The following is a 14591-nucleotide window of genomic DNA, read 5'->3' on the forward strand; positions in this document are numbered from 1 at the left end:
AAACGAACAAACAAAAATCTAGTATCTGTTATGCAAAGGATCCCCCGGGTATAGGGATAAGCCACCACTGACCTGTCTACTTCCTTAGCACTAAATGAGCACATTTAATCTTGAAGCACAGTGCCTCAGACGTCTCCCTTCCTCCAACTCTACACACCCTGGAACATTTAACTTGGTCCAAGGCTAAAATCCCCTCAGTTGCAATTTTGAATGTCATGCAGTCTTCATAAAATATTATTCTTTTTTTTCTTTAATCATTTAAAACTGTGGGGGTGGGGGGGAACATTCTTAGCTCCTAAGCTGTACAAACCCAGGAATCTGCTGGACTGTACCTGTCGTTTGCCTTCACAGGCACCATGTGTGGGAGAAAGGTAGGAATGGCTTCAAGGCCTCACTCACCGTGTTGACTGAGTAGTTCTGTGTCTTGACTCTTGAGTCATAGAAGCCAGGTATGGTGGAGCCTGCCTGTATTTGTGAGAAGCAGGAAGATCAGGAGTTCAAAGTCATCCTCAGCTATCTATCGAACCCAAGGCCATCCCAAACTATCTATCAGACCCAAGGCCATGCCTCAAAAACCCAGAATAAATAGCTACCTATAGAATGCTGTAAAATGACGACAGGCTCAACCTTGGTTGACTTGAACTCAACCAGGAAAGACCTGATTCCAGGTTACACTCTTTATCTTGAATAAATTAAAATGTGACTAGCACCATCAACACAAAACAAGGCAGAGTCACAGATGGTACCACCTACCTCTGAAGGTTGGAAGACGGAGGATGGAGCCTAGAGGGAGGTTGGAAAACCCCTGCAAGAAGTTACCGGACTCCCAGACTTCTTTCTCTAGGTTCATGGTTCTCAACTTTCCTACCTACAGTTCCTTTAATACATGCTGTGGTGACTCCAACCATAAAATTATTTTCAGTACTTCATAACTGTAATTTTACCACTGTTATGAATCATAATGTAAACATCTGATATGCAGGATATCTGATGTGTCACATCCTTGTGAAAGGGTTGATCGAACCCCCAATGGGGTCACAACCCACAAGCTGAGATTTCAGCAGCTTATAAGTCACCTACCCAATAGAGCCCAAGAGTCTTGCACTTGGAAATCTTAGAGAACCTTGAGTTCTGGAACACTGGGCTCAGTCAAGAGAGCTGAGGGGAGTAGGGAATCTTTAAGGCAGTTTGAATGAAAATCTTGAATTGAATGGTAAATTCCAATAGCTCCCTGCCATGCTAATTCCTTATGAAAATGTTACTAATGAACATCACAGAATCTGTAATTGCTGGAGATATGGGGCTCTAGGCACACAGTGAGGAACCAGAACACTCATGTACTGTGGGCGGCACCATCCCTGCTGGAATCCTAGGCGGTATAAGTAGAAAACAGAATCTGGGCAATAGCATGCATTCATGTTCTCTGCTTCCTAAGGGTGAATGTGATATGACCAGACTCCTGCTCTTGCCACCATGACTTCTCTGCCTGCTATCATGTCTTCCCCCACACCCCACAATGGACTGTGTCTATCTAGAACCATGAGTAACCATAATCTTTCTTTTATAGGTTGTTTCTGTCAGTGTATGTTATCATAGCAACAGAGAAGAAAGCTATAACTCCCAATCTTAGCTTGCTAGCTGTATACACCCACCACAGATTGCCAGCTGTATACACTTGCTTAGATCTCTCCTTCCTCATCTGTACCCATGGTTCCAATATAATCTCTCTCTCTCTCTCTCTCTCTCTCTCTCTCTCTCTCTCTCTCTCTGTATGTGTATGTCTCCCTCCCTCTCTCTCTCTCTCTCTCTCTCTCTCTCTCTCTCTCTCTCTCTCTCTCTCTCTCTTCCTTCCTCCGTCTCCCTCTCCCTCTCCCTCTCCCTCTCCCTCTCCCTCTCCCTCTCCCTCTCAGTCTCACTCTCCCTTTTTTGCCAGCAGGTAAATATAAACCAAGAATGCACTGAAGAGATGATTCAGTGGTTAAGACCTTGCTGCTCCTCCAGAAGACCCAAGTTCTGTTTTCAGCACCCCAGTCCGTGGTTCACCATTGCCCCTACGTTTAGCTCCAGGGAATCTTCTGGCCTCTGAAGGTACCTACATGCACCCACACAGATGCATACACGTTAATTATAGGTATGTATCTCCATAAGTATGTATGTAAGTATGCATGTATATATGTATGTATGCATGTACGTTTAAAAAACACCTAAAAGCCAGGTTTTGGGACTTACAGTGCTTATGTGCACTGTCATTCTCCAGCTTCACATGAGCATTCAAAGTTATCGATAATCTCTCATTCCTACACAGAAAGTGAACTTTAGGTGACAGAGGGCCCTGATCCGCAAAATCATTAGGTGATAAAGACAGAATTTGGAAGTCAGTTTCCTGCTGCAGGAAGAACAGTCAGGCTCACAAGATGCCCTTCCCTCCTAGTTGGTCAGACAATAGCGAACTTTCAATGTCAAGAGAAGCTAGTGGGAGGAGGAAGCAAATGAGGCGATGTGATGTAGGATGCTCTGACCAGCACAGAGCCAAGAGCAAAACTGTAGCTCAGCCAATCTCTTTTTCCATGGCCTCTAAGACGTGACAAAACCAGAGAATCCAGACAGAAGACAGTGGCCACATTGTCCTACTGGACTAAGGCTGAATACATTTTCTCTCCACTCGTTTCTTTAGCCTCCTGAACTCCACTGTATGGCATTGTACTGGCCTCCTGTGCCAGCTGCTCCTGGTGGGGAGAGTTTGCTGGGGGGCAGGCTGAGCAGCTTGCAAGCCTGTGTGGCATTTGTACTTGGATTTTTGTTTGGTTTTGCTGTTGTGAAATCTTGGGTGCTTTGAGACTCAGCTCTAAGGCTACTAAGTCAGAACATTTTATCCATCGCTGTGAATTCTGACGGGTGAGCTGTGGGGACCAGACGCATCGGGGGCGGGGCAGCTGCCCCAGCTTCCTCTTTAAACAAATAAGAAAGATGAAGCCTGTAATAGTTATTAGTATTAGTGGACAACCTAGCGGGACCTGGAATAACCTGGGAGGTGGCCCTCTGGGCATGTCAATGGGGGATTATCTTGATAGCATTAATTGATGTGGGAACCCTGTCTTAATTATGGCTTGACTATTCTCTGGATGGTGGCTCCTGGACTGTATTAATGGTCAAGGGGACTTGGCATCAGCTTGTGTTCATGGTTTTATTTCCTGGGCTTGGGTATGATGTGCCTAGCAGCTTCGAGCTCTAGCTAGTCGCCTTGACTTCCCCTGCCACGAATGGCTGTGCCTTAATTAGAGTTTCTGTTGCTGTGAACAGACACCATGACCAAAGCAACTCTTATAAAGTACAGCATTTAATTGGGGTTGGCTTACAGGTTCCAAGGTTCAGTCTATTATCATCATGGCGGGAAGCATGGCAGCATCCAGGCAGGCATAGTGCTGGAGGAGCTGAGAGTTCTATGTCTTTTTTCCTTAGGAACAAATAGGAGAAGACTGTTTTCAGGTACCTAGGAGGAGGGTCTCAAAGCCCAACCCTACATTGACACACATCCTCCAACAAGGTTAGACCTACTCCAACAAGGCCATATCTCCTAATAGTGCCACTCCCTGGGCCAAGCATATTCAAACCATCATGGGGTCTAACCATAAACTAGTGAGCCAAAATAAACTCTCTCCCCAAAGATACTTTTGTTAGGGTGTTTTATTTTAACAACAGGAAATGAAACTAAGACAAACCTCCACCTGGCTGAATGAATTTCCCAAATCACAAAATTAGCTTGTGTTGGAGACAGAAGAGGCAAATTCTCCTTCTCCTGAGTAGTTGAGATTCTTGACTGAGAGTCCAGCAGGGAGCCTGAACGTTCTGATGTGGGACCCTGCCCCAAAGACTTATCTCTCCAAGCTGGAGTTTTCTCATCTATAGCATAAGGATTATTTAAGTAATTTTCTCCCTATAGAAAAGGGAGAAGTATGTTAAGGGTGAATTCTGCTTGGATATTTGCCCTGTGGCACTGTGTGTTCCCCACCACTCCCTGTTCAGTCCATACCCCATTCAGCATGCTAATAGCTAACAGTGGGAATTGCAATAAAAAGTACTCAGCTTTTCAAAGCTCCCAGAATTATGTAACTTGAACGTGTGCCTTTCGTTGGGTGTGATGTTGTGTGCCTGTAGTTCCAGTATCCAAGAAACTAAGGCAGGAGGATTGTCCTTGAGTTCAGTTCAGGACTAGTCAAGTAAAAAAAATATGGTCTCCAGTAAAAAAAAAATTAAACATTTACTGTCTTTTACCTTTAGATAAATCTCAATTTTGTCTTCCTTTTAAGTATCTGTTTACTGAAAACCACTAGACCTCAATTAAACAAATAAGTTAACCATTTCAGTAGACCTTTACATGCCTCCTGCTGCCAACTTAAAACCTGGAGGCTAAAGGAGTTAATCCAAAGAAATGACTTTTCAAAAAATTCTTTGACCTTATTCTAAGTAGACAGAACTAAGGTCAGGGTGGTTGCTTTTATAGATATTTAGTCATTGTTGACTGAAAAGATCCCAAAGTCTTCCCATCAGTTGAAAAACAAAAGGTGCCCTGTAGTCAAATAGACTGCTTGGGAGTTTTGAAGGAAATTGCTGATTTCCTTGGTAGCTTACAAGCTTTTTGTTGCCAAAAGACCTGAGTGGTTTTCATTAACTCTACACATTTTTTCTCCTTGCGAAGTCAGAATCTGTTTTTCTATTTCCCTTTCTTCCAAGCAGATGTGGCCAAACTCCTCTGGAATGAGTGGTGATAGCCCTTTAATGGTCATCATAGAGGTCTACCTCCACCATCAGTAGTTGCGGGCATGACTGTCTTCTCTGAAATTTCAATTTCCAAGGCCAAGAACTATACCTTCCCCAACCTCCAAATTCTATAACCAGGACATCTCAGGTAGGCAGTTTTCATCTTTCCTAGTCTTCAGGTTTAGGGCTGGGTTGCTGGGTTGCACATCCTGAACCAGCCCAATTTTCTGCATCCACATCAGACACACAACCAACAAAAGAAGTCCACATATCCAGGTCTCATCACAAAAGCAATGTGAAGGGTCAAGACAGTGTGTCACTCCCAAATTCCATCAGCTCTGTAGAATGGTCTCCACAGAAAATTATCTAAATGAACCCCAGGACATAGAACTCAAATGAACAACCGTAAGTTTTACCAAAGAATTGAAGGAGTTTAAATCAGATGCCTAACAAACATCTCAGTAGACTTTAAAAGAATAAATACCTTTCTGAAGTCTAAGAAAACAGAAAACTAAGGCTGAATGAAATAATGTAGGCAGTTCAGGATCTGAAGACAGAACTCAACAAGGAGAGATATTACAAATAACTCAAGCTGAAATAAAAATAAATGAAAAACTCTATAATCCAAGTAGAAAACTCAGGGGAAAGCCTTATAAATAAAATGGATCAAGTAGAACACAGACTATCAAAACTCAAAGTAAAAAAATTAGACCACACAAGCAAAGATAATGAAAAACACCAAAAAAAAAAAAAAAACTTTTGAAAAAGAACACATAAGAACTCTGGGACAAAGCCAGGCTGTGCTGGTACATGTCTTTTAAACCCTGGAAGCAGAAGTGGGCAGATATGTGAGTTCAAGGCCAACCTGGTCTACAGAGCAAGTTCCAGGTCAGGTAAGACTACACAGAGAATCTGTGTCTCGGAAAAAAAGACCAAATCTTTTAAGTTATAGAAATAGATAGTGGAGGAGAATCCTAAGTCAATGGCACAGACCATACCTTTAACAAGATCATAAAAGAAAATTCCCCAAACTAGGGAAAGACATAATCACACAGATATAGGAAATATGCCAGACACCAAGTAGAAAAGACTAGAAAAGGAACTCTACAGTGCACATCAAAGTTAAAACACTAAATATACAGAGCAAAGAAAGGGTATTGGAAGCCTCCAGAGGAAAACCAAGTCACATATAGAAGAAAACCTGCAATTGGGATGATGTCATAGGTGAGGCAGGTACAAGATAGAATGAGGCCTATCATTGGATGAAAAGGAAGGATGGGCAGGGGAAAAGTTTGAAGGAAGAGGAGGAGACAGGAACGGAAGAGGAGAGGAAGGAGAGAAGCCATGGTGGAGACAACATGGAAACTGACCTTAAGATTCCATGCTGTATCCTTATAGGTTGTTATAAATGTTCTTAAGGGATGGATGTGTACAGGACTTTTTGTATGTTTAGGTGGACAATTATATCAATTGGATCAAAGCTTATTGTGTTATGTGTTCTTTCATGTGCAGATTTAAGTGTAAGGGAGTGTGGGCTGGCTAGTCTGGGCAGCCACAGAATTGGAATGTGTGTTTCTGGCAAGATGTCTACCAGATATCTTGGGACACTATGGTGCTGGATCTTATGGGAGTGGGGGAGGAGACAGCATTTTATTTTTTATATTTTTACAACAATAAAAACCCATCAGAATAACAGCTGATTTCTCAACGGAAATGTTGAAAGTTGGACAAGCCCAGAACTATGCATTCCTAATTCTAAAAGCCCATATCTGTCAACCTCAACTACCGTATGTACCTAGCAAAACTATTGACAATAGACGAAGAACAAAGACCAACTTCCCATGATACAATCAGGCTGAAAGAATTCATGACTACCAGGCCAGCTCTACAGAGAATGCTGGAAGTAATACTTTATACCAGTGGTTCTCTCTTCCTAATGACCCTTTTATATTGTTCCTCATAGTGTGGTGACTCCCAACTGTAAAACTGTTTCACTGCTACTTTATAACTATAATTTTGCTACTGTTATGAATCATAATTCAAATATCTGATATATAAGATATCTGATATGTCCACAGCTCCCTGCTCCCAAACCCTGTGGGAGAGAGAGCTCATCGCCCAGACGTGTGGGCACTCCTGAGACTGCAGGGCAGAAGAGACCACCACTTCTGCTCACCTTTGCCCACATCCCTGGCCCAAGAGGAAACTATATAGGGCCTCTGGGAACAGGAAGGTAGGAACACTCAAGCTGCAGGAGCCCTGCAGTTCAGACTGTGCCTGGATCTAAAGGACTCAGTCCAACAGTTCCCTGTACTCAAATCCCATGGGAGGGAGAGCTAGACCTTCAGAGGGGCAGACGCACCTGGGAAACCAGAGGAGACTACTCTCTGCCCACATTTCTGACTCTAGAGGAAAACGCCTAGAGCCATCTGGGCCCCCTGTGCACGGGGACCATTGAGAAGGAAGGGCAGGCCCTTCTGGTTGTTGTCCTCATGGAGAGCTGAAACCTAGCCCCAGACCAGAGGTAACACCAACTTTTCTGCTCCAAGTGACCTGCCTGGTGGACTCAGGACACATACCCACAGGAACAGTTAAAAGCCCGTACACAGGAATGACTACACACCTGAAAGCAGAACACTCTGTTCCCATAGCTGGCTGAAAGAAACCAGGAAAACAGGTCTACAGCACTCCTGACACACGGGCCTATATAACGGTCAAGCCACTGTCAGAAATAGCAGAGCAAGGTAACACCAGAGACAACCTGATAGCAGGAACCCAAGCAACAGAAAACAAGACTACATGGCATCATCGGAGCCCAATTCTCCCACCAAAGCAAACACTGAATATTTGAACACACCAGAAAAGCAGATGTAGATTTAAAATCACATATGATCATGATGCTGGAGGACTTTAAGAAAGACATAAAGAACTTCCTTAGAGAAATGCAGGAAAACACAAGTAAACAAGTAGAAGCCTTAGAGAGAAAACACAAAAATCCCTGAAAGAATTACAGGAAAACACAATCAAACAGGTGAATGAATTGAAAATAGAAATAGAAACAATAAAGAAAGCACAAAGGGAGACAACCATGGATATAGAAAACCAAAGGAAGAGACAAGGAGCTGTAGATACAAGCATCACCAACAGAATACAAGAGATAGAAGAGAGAATCTCAGGAGCAGAAGTTCCCAAAGAAATCATTGACACAACTGTCAAAAATAATGTAAAATGGAAAAAGCTACTGGCCCAAAACATACAGGAAATCCAGGACATAATGAGAAAATCAAACCTAAGGAAAATAGGTATAGAAGAGAGTAAAGACTCCCAACTCAAAGGACCAGTAAATATCTTCAACAAAATCATAGAAGAAAAAGTTGTTAACCTAAAGAAAGAGATGCCCATAAACATACAAGAAGCCTACAGAACTCCAAATAGATTGGACCAGAAAAGAAACTCCTCCTGTCACATAGTAGTCAAAACACCAAATGTACAAAACAAACAAAGAAAATTAAAAGCAATAAGTGAAAAAGGTCAAGTAACATATAAAGGCAGACCTATCAGAATTACATCAGACTTCTCACCAGAGACTATGAAGGTCAGAAGATCGTGGACAGATGTCATACAGACCCTAAGAGAACACAAATGTCAGCCCAGGTTACAGTATCCAGCAAAACTCTCAATTAACATAGAGGGAGAAAACAAGATATTCCATGACAAAACCAAATTTACACAATATCTTTCCACAAATCCAGCCCTACAAAGGATAATAAATGGTAAAGCCCAACACAAGGAGGCAACTACACCCTAGAAAAAGCAAGAAACTAATTGTTTTGCAACAAAATAAAGAGAAGACAAGCACACAAATATAATCTGACCTCCAAATACGAAGATAACAGGAAACAACAATCACTATTCCTTAATATCTCTCAACATCAATGGACTCAACTCCCCAATAAAAAGACATACATTAACAAACTGGATACGTAATAAGGACCCAGAACTTTGCTGCCTATAGGAAACACACCTCAGAGACAAAGACAGACACTACCTCAGAGTAAAAGGCTGGAAAACAAATTTCCAAGCAAATGGTCTGAAGAAGCAAGCTGGAGTAGCCATTCTAACATCAAATAAAATCTATTTTCAACCAAAAGTCATCAAAAAAGATAAGGAAGGACACTTCATATTCATTAAAGGAAAAATCCACCAAGATGAACTCTCAATCCTAAACATCTATGCTCCAAATACAAGGGCACCTACATACATAAAAGAAACCTTACTAAAGCTCAAAGCACACATTGCACCTCACACAATAATAGTAGGAGATTTCAACACCCCACTCTCATCAATGGACAGGTAATGGAAACAGAAATTAAACAGAGACATAGACAGACTAAGAGAAGTCATGAACCAAATGGACTTAACATATATTTATAGAACATTCTATCCTAAAACAAAAGGATATACCTTCTTCTCAGCTCCTCATGGTACTTTCTCCAAAACTGACCATATAATTGGTCACGAAACAGGACTCAACATATACAGAAAGATAGAAATAGTCCGATGCGTCCTATCAGATCACCATGGGCTAAAGCTGGTCTTCAATAACAATAAGGAAAGAATGCCCACATATGCATGGAAATTGAACAATGCTCTACTCTATGATAACCTGATAAAGGAAGAAATAAAGAAATTAAAAACTTTTTAGAATTTAATGAAAATGAAGGTACAACATACCCAAACTTATGGGACACAATGAAAGCTGTGCTAAGAGGAAAACTCATAGCGCTGAGTGCCTGCAGAAAGAAACAGGAAAGAGCATATGTCAGCAGCTTGACAGCACACCTAAAAGCTCTAGAACAAAAAGACGCAAATACACCCAGGAGGAGTAGAAGGCAGGAAATAATCAAACTCAGAGCTGAAATCAACCAAGTAGAAACAAAAAGGACCATAGAAAGAATCAACACAACCAAAAGCTGGTTCTTTGAGAAAATCAACAAGATAGATAAACCCTTAGCCAGACTAACCAGAGGACACAGAGAGTGTGTCCAAATTAACAAAATCAGAAATGAAAAGGGAGACATAACAACAGAATCAGAGGAAATTCAAAAAATCATCAGATCCTACTACAAAAGCCTATATTCAACAAAACTTGAAAATCTTCAGGAAATGGACAATTTCCTAGACAGATACCAGGTACTGAAGTTAAATCAGTAACAGATTTAAAGAACCCCATAACTGCAAAGAAATAGAAGCAGTCATTAAAAGTCTCCCAACCAAAAAGAGCCCAGGTCCAGATGGGTTCAGTGCAGATTTCTATCAGACCTTCATAGAAGAATACCAATACTATCCAAACTATTCCACAAAATTGAAACAGACGGAGCACTACTGAATTTCTTGTATGAAGCCACAATTACTGTTAGACCTAAACCACACAAAGACCCAACAAAGAAAGAGAACCAGACCAATTTCCCTTATGAATATCAACACAAAAATACTCAATAAAATTCTTACAAACCAAATCCAAGAACACATCAAAACAATCATCCATCATGATCAAGTAGGCTTCATGCCAGGTATGCAGGGATGGTTTAATATATGGAAACCCATCAACGTAATCCACTATATAAGCAACCTGATAGATAAAAACCACATGATCATTTCACTAGATGCTGAGAAAGCATTTGATAAAATTCAACACCCCTTCGTGATCAAAGTCCTGGAAAGAACAGGAATTCAAGGCCCATACCTAAACATAGTAAAAGCCATATACAGCAAACCAGTCGCTAACATTAAACTAAATGGAGAGAAACTTGAAGCAATCCCACTAAAATCAGGGACTAGACAAGGCTGCCCACTCTCTCCCTACTTATTCAATATAGTTCTCGAAGTCCTAGCCAGAGAAATCAGACAACAAAAGGAGATCAAAGGGATACAGATTGGAAAGGAAGAAGTCAAAATATCACTGTTTGCAGATGATATGATAGTATATTTAAGTGATCGCAAAAGTTCCACCAGAGAACTACTAAAGCTGATAAACACCTTCAGCAAAGTGGCTGGGTATAAAATTAACTCAAATAAATCAATACCTTCCTCTACACAAAAGAGAATCAAGCCGAGAAAGAAATTAGGGAAACAACACCCTTCATAATAGTCCCAAATAATATAAAATACCTCGGTGTGACTTTAACCAAGCAAGTGAAAGATCTGTGTGATAAGAACTTCAAGCCTCTGAAGAAAGAAATTGAAGAAGATTTCAGAAGATGGAAAGATCTCCCATTCTCATGGATTGACAGGATTAATATAGTAAAAATGGCCATTTTACCAAAAGCGATCTACAGATTCAATGCAATCCCCATCAAAATTCCAATCCAATTCTTCATAGAGTTAGACAGAACAATTTACAAATTCATCTGGAATAACAAAAAACCCAGGATAGCCAAAACTATCCTCAACAATAAAAGGACTTCAGGGGGAATCACTATCCCTGAACTCAAGCAGTATTACAGAGGAATAGTGATAAAAACTGCATGGTATTGGTACACAGACAGGCAGATAGACCAGTGGAATAGAATTGAAAACCCAGAAATGAACCCACACACCTATGGGCACTTGATTTTTGACAAAGGAGCCAAAACCATCCAATGGAAAAAAGATAGCATTTTCAGCAAATGGTGCTGGTTCAACTGGAGGTCAACATGTAGAAGAATGCAGATCGATCCATTCTTATCACCCTGTACAAAGATTAAGTCCAAGTGGATCAAGGACCTCCACATCAAACCAGATACATGAAAACTAATAGAAGAAAAAGTGGGGGAAAATCTTGAACACGTGGGAACTGGAGAATGGCTTATGCTCTAAGATCAAGAAACGACAAATGGGATCTCATAAAACTACAAAGTTTCTGTAAGGCAAAGGACACTGTTGTTAGGACAAAACAGCAACCAACAGATTGGGAAAAGATCTTTACCAATCCTACAACTGATAGAGGGCTCATATCCAAAAACATACAAAGAACTCATAAAGTTAGACGGCAGGGAGACAAATAACCCTATTAAAAAATGGGGTTCAGAGCTAAACACAGAATTCACAGCTGAGGAATGACGAATGGCTGAGAAGCACCTAAAGAAATGTTCAACATCTTTAGTCATAAGGGAAATGCAAATCAAAACAACCCCGAGATTCCACCTCACACCAGTCAGAATAGCTAAAATCAAAAACTCTGGCAACAGCAGATGCTGGTGAGGATGTGGAGAAAGAGGAACACTCCTCCATTGTTGGTGGGATTGCAAACTGGTACAACCATTCTGGAAATCAATCTGGAGGTTCCTCAGAAAATTGGACATTGAACTACCTGAGGACCCAGCTATACCTCTCTTGGGCATATACCCAAAAGATGCCCCAACATATAACAAAGACACATGCTCCACTATGTTCATCGCAGCCTTATTTATAATAGTCAGAAGCTGGAAAGAACCCAGATGCCCTTCAACAGAGGAATGGTACAGAAAATGTGGTACATCTACACAATGGAGTACTACTCAGCTATCAAAAACAATGACTTTATGAAATTCATAGGCAAATGGTTGGAACTGGAAAAATATCATCCTGAGTGAGTTAACCCAATCACAGAAAGACATACATGGTATGCACTCATTGATAAGTGGCTATTAGCCCAAATGCTTGAATTACCCTAGATCCCTAGAACAAACGAAACTCAAGACGGATGATCAAAATGTGAATGCTTCACTCCTTCTTTAAATGGGGAACAAGAAAACCCTTGGGAGGGAATAGGGAGGCAAAGATTAAAACAGAGACTGAAGTAACACCCATTCAGAGCCTGCCCTACATGTGGCCCATACATATACAGCCACCCAATTAGACAAGATGGATGAAGCAAAGAAGTGCAGGCCAACAGGAGCCGGATGTAGATCGCTCCTGAGAGACACAGCCAGAATACAGCAAATACAGAGGCGAATGCCAGCAGCAAACCACTGAACTGAGAATAGGACCCCCGTTGAAGGAATCAGAGAAAGAACTGGAAGAGCTTGAAGGGGCTCGAGACTCCTTATGAACAACAATGCCAAGCAACCAGAGCTTCCAGGGACTAAGCCACTACCTAAAGACTATACATGGACTGACCCTGGACTCTGACCTCATAGGTAGCAATGAATATTCTAGTAAGAGCACCAGTGGAAGGGGAAGCCCTGGGTCCTGCCAAGGCTGGAACCCCAGTGAATGGGATTCTTGGGGAGAGTAATGGGGGGAGGATTGGGAGGAACATCCATATAGAAGGGGAGGGGGAGGGGATGTTGGCATGGAAACTGGGAAAGGGAATAACATTTGAAACACAAATAAGAAATACCCAGTTTAATAAAGATGGAGAAATAAAAAAGACTGAAAAAAAAGATAAATTATATGTGACCCCAGAGGGGTTCTGACCCAGAGATTGAGAACACTGCTTTAGAATGGAGAAAGGACTGAGAGGCATAGCTAAGGGACTGTAAAAAGAAAACAGATGAAACTATATTTACTGAATCACAAAGTATGACCAAGAACTCAAACCACAAAATGACTGTAACCAAGCTACCAGTGGTAGCTTTAAATGTCAGTACCTCAACTCCCCCCAACAAAAGATATGTGTTGGATGAATAGGTTAAGAAGTAAAATCCATCTTTCCGTGACAGGTAAGAAGCTTGAACAGACGCTTCACATTAAAGTGAAAAGGTAGAAGAAAGTACTCTGAGCAAATGAGACTATCCTGACTCCAAACTCAAAGTAACTAAATGAGATTAAAACAAAGGAAGGAAGGAAGGGAGGGAGGGAGGGAGGGAGGGAGGGAGGAAAGAAGGAAGGAAGGAAAGAAGGAAAGAAAGAAGGAAGGAGAGAAGGAAGGGAGGAAGGGAGGGAGGGAGGGAGGGAGGGAGGAAGGAAGGAAAAGCACAAAGATATTTCATTATAATACAGAGAACAATTAATTTAAAGCCATTACTCTCACACACTGATCCTTCTCTCTCTCTCTCTCTCTCTCTCTCTCTCTCTCTCTCTCTCTCTCTCTCTCTCTTTCTCTGACCCCCCCTCTGTTTCTCTCTGGCCTCTTTCTCAGTCTTTCTCCTCCCCCCTCCCTGCCCCATGACATGTTTCTGGCTGGCCTCTCCTCCCCCCCCCTCTCTCTGTCCCCTCTCTTTCTCAGCCTCTACTCCCATCTCAATCCCCCTTTCCATGCCCCTGAATAAACTTTATTTTATAATAAATAAATAAATAAATAAATAAATAACAACAATAACAAAAAAGACATCACTCTCTGCTTTCTCCGATAGGCAAGCATTTGAACAAAATTAAACAGAAATATCAGTATTAAATGACATCATCCTGGGCATGGTGATGCCCGCCTTTGATCCCAGCACTTGGGAGGCAGAGACAGATCCCAGCCTGGTTTACATATCAAGTTTCAGGCCAGCAGTAAAACATCATCTTTAAAAAATTGTTTAAAAATTTAGAACTTTTAAAGCTCATAATGCAAAGTATTATAATAAGCAACTAAAGATATCTATATTGTCTTTGGGATAGATATATAGATAGTGTGTTCTTAACATTCAGAAATGTTAAATATGAAAGGATAAACTGTGAGCCCTTCCCCTTGAATGCCACCTCTCTGCCTGTCTTAGATGTCTATGGTTGTGATAAAACAATATGAGCAGAAACCTGGGCTGAAGGGTATTTTAGCTTACACATCCTAATCATAGTCCATCATTATGAAAAGTCCTAGCAGCAACTTGAGACAGGAGCCTGGAGGCAGGAACTAAGCAGAAGCCAGGGAGGAATGCTGCTTATGC

The 14591-nt window shown here is 41.4% G+C and overlaps 1 long non-coding RNA gene across 1 annotated transcript in view; it reads right to left on the minus strand.

Annotated features, from left to right (window-relative positions):
* LOC134480390 (uncharacterized) overlaps positions 1-14591 on the minus strand; it is a 62968-nt gene that overhangs the window by 8601 nt on the left and 39776 nt on the right. Inside the window, exon 2 of the long non-coding RNA XR_010054816.1 lies at positions 400-465. This is a non-coding gene — a long non-coding RNA (uncharacterized LOC134480390). The remainder of the gene's footprint in view (positions 1-399; positions 466-14591) is intronic.

The sequence above is a fragment of the Rattus norvegicus genome, chromosome 9 (assembly GCF_036323735.1).
Source record: "Rattus norvegicus strain BN/NHsdMcwi chromosome 9, GRCr8, whole genome shotgun sequence".
Lineage (NCBI taxonomy): Eukaryota > Metazoa > Chordata > Mammalia > Rodentia > Muridae > Rattus > Rattus norvegicus.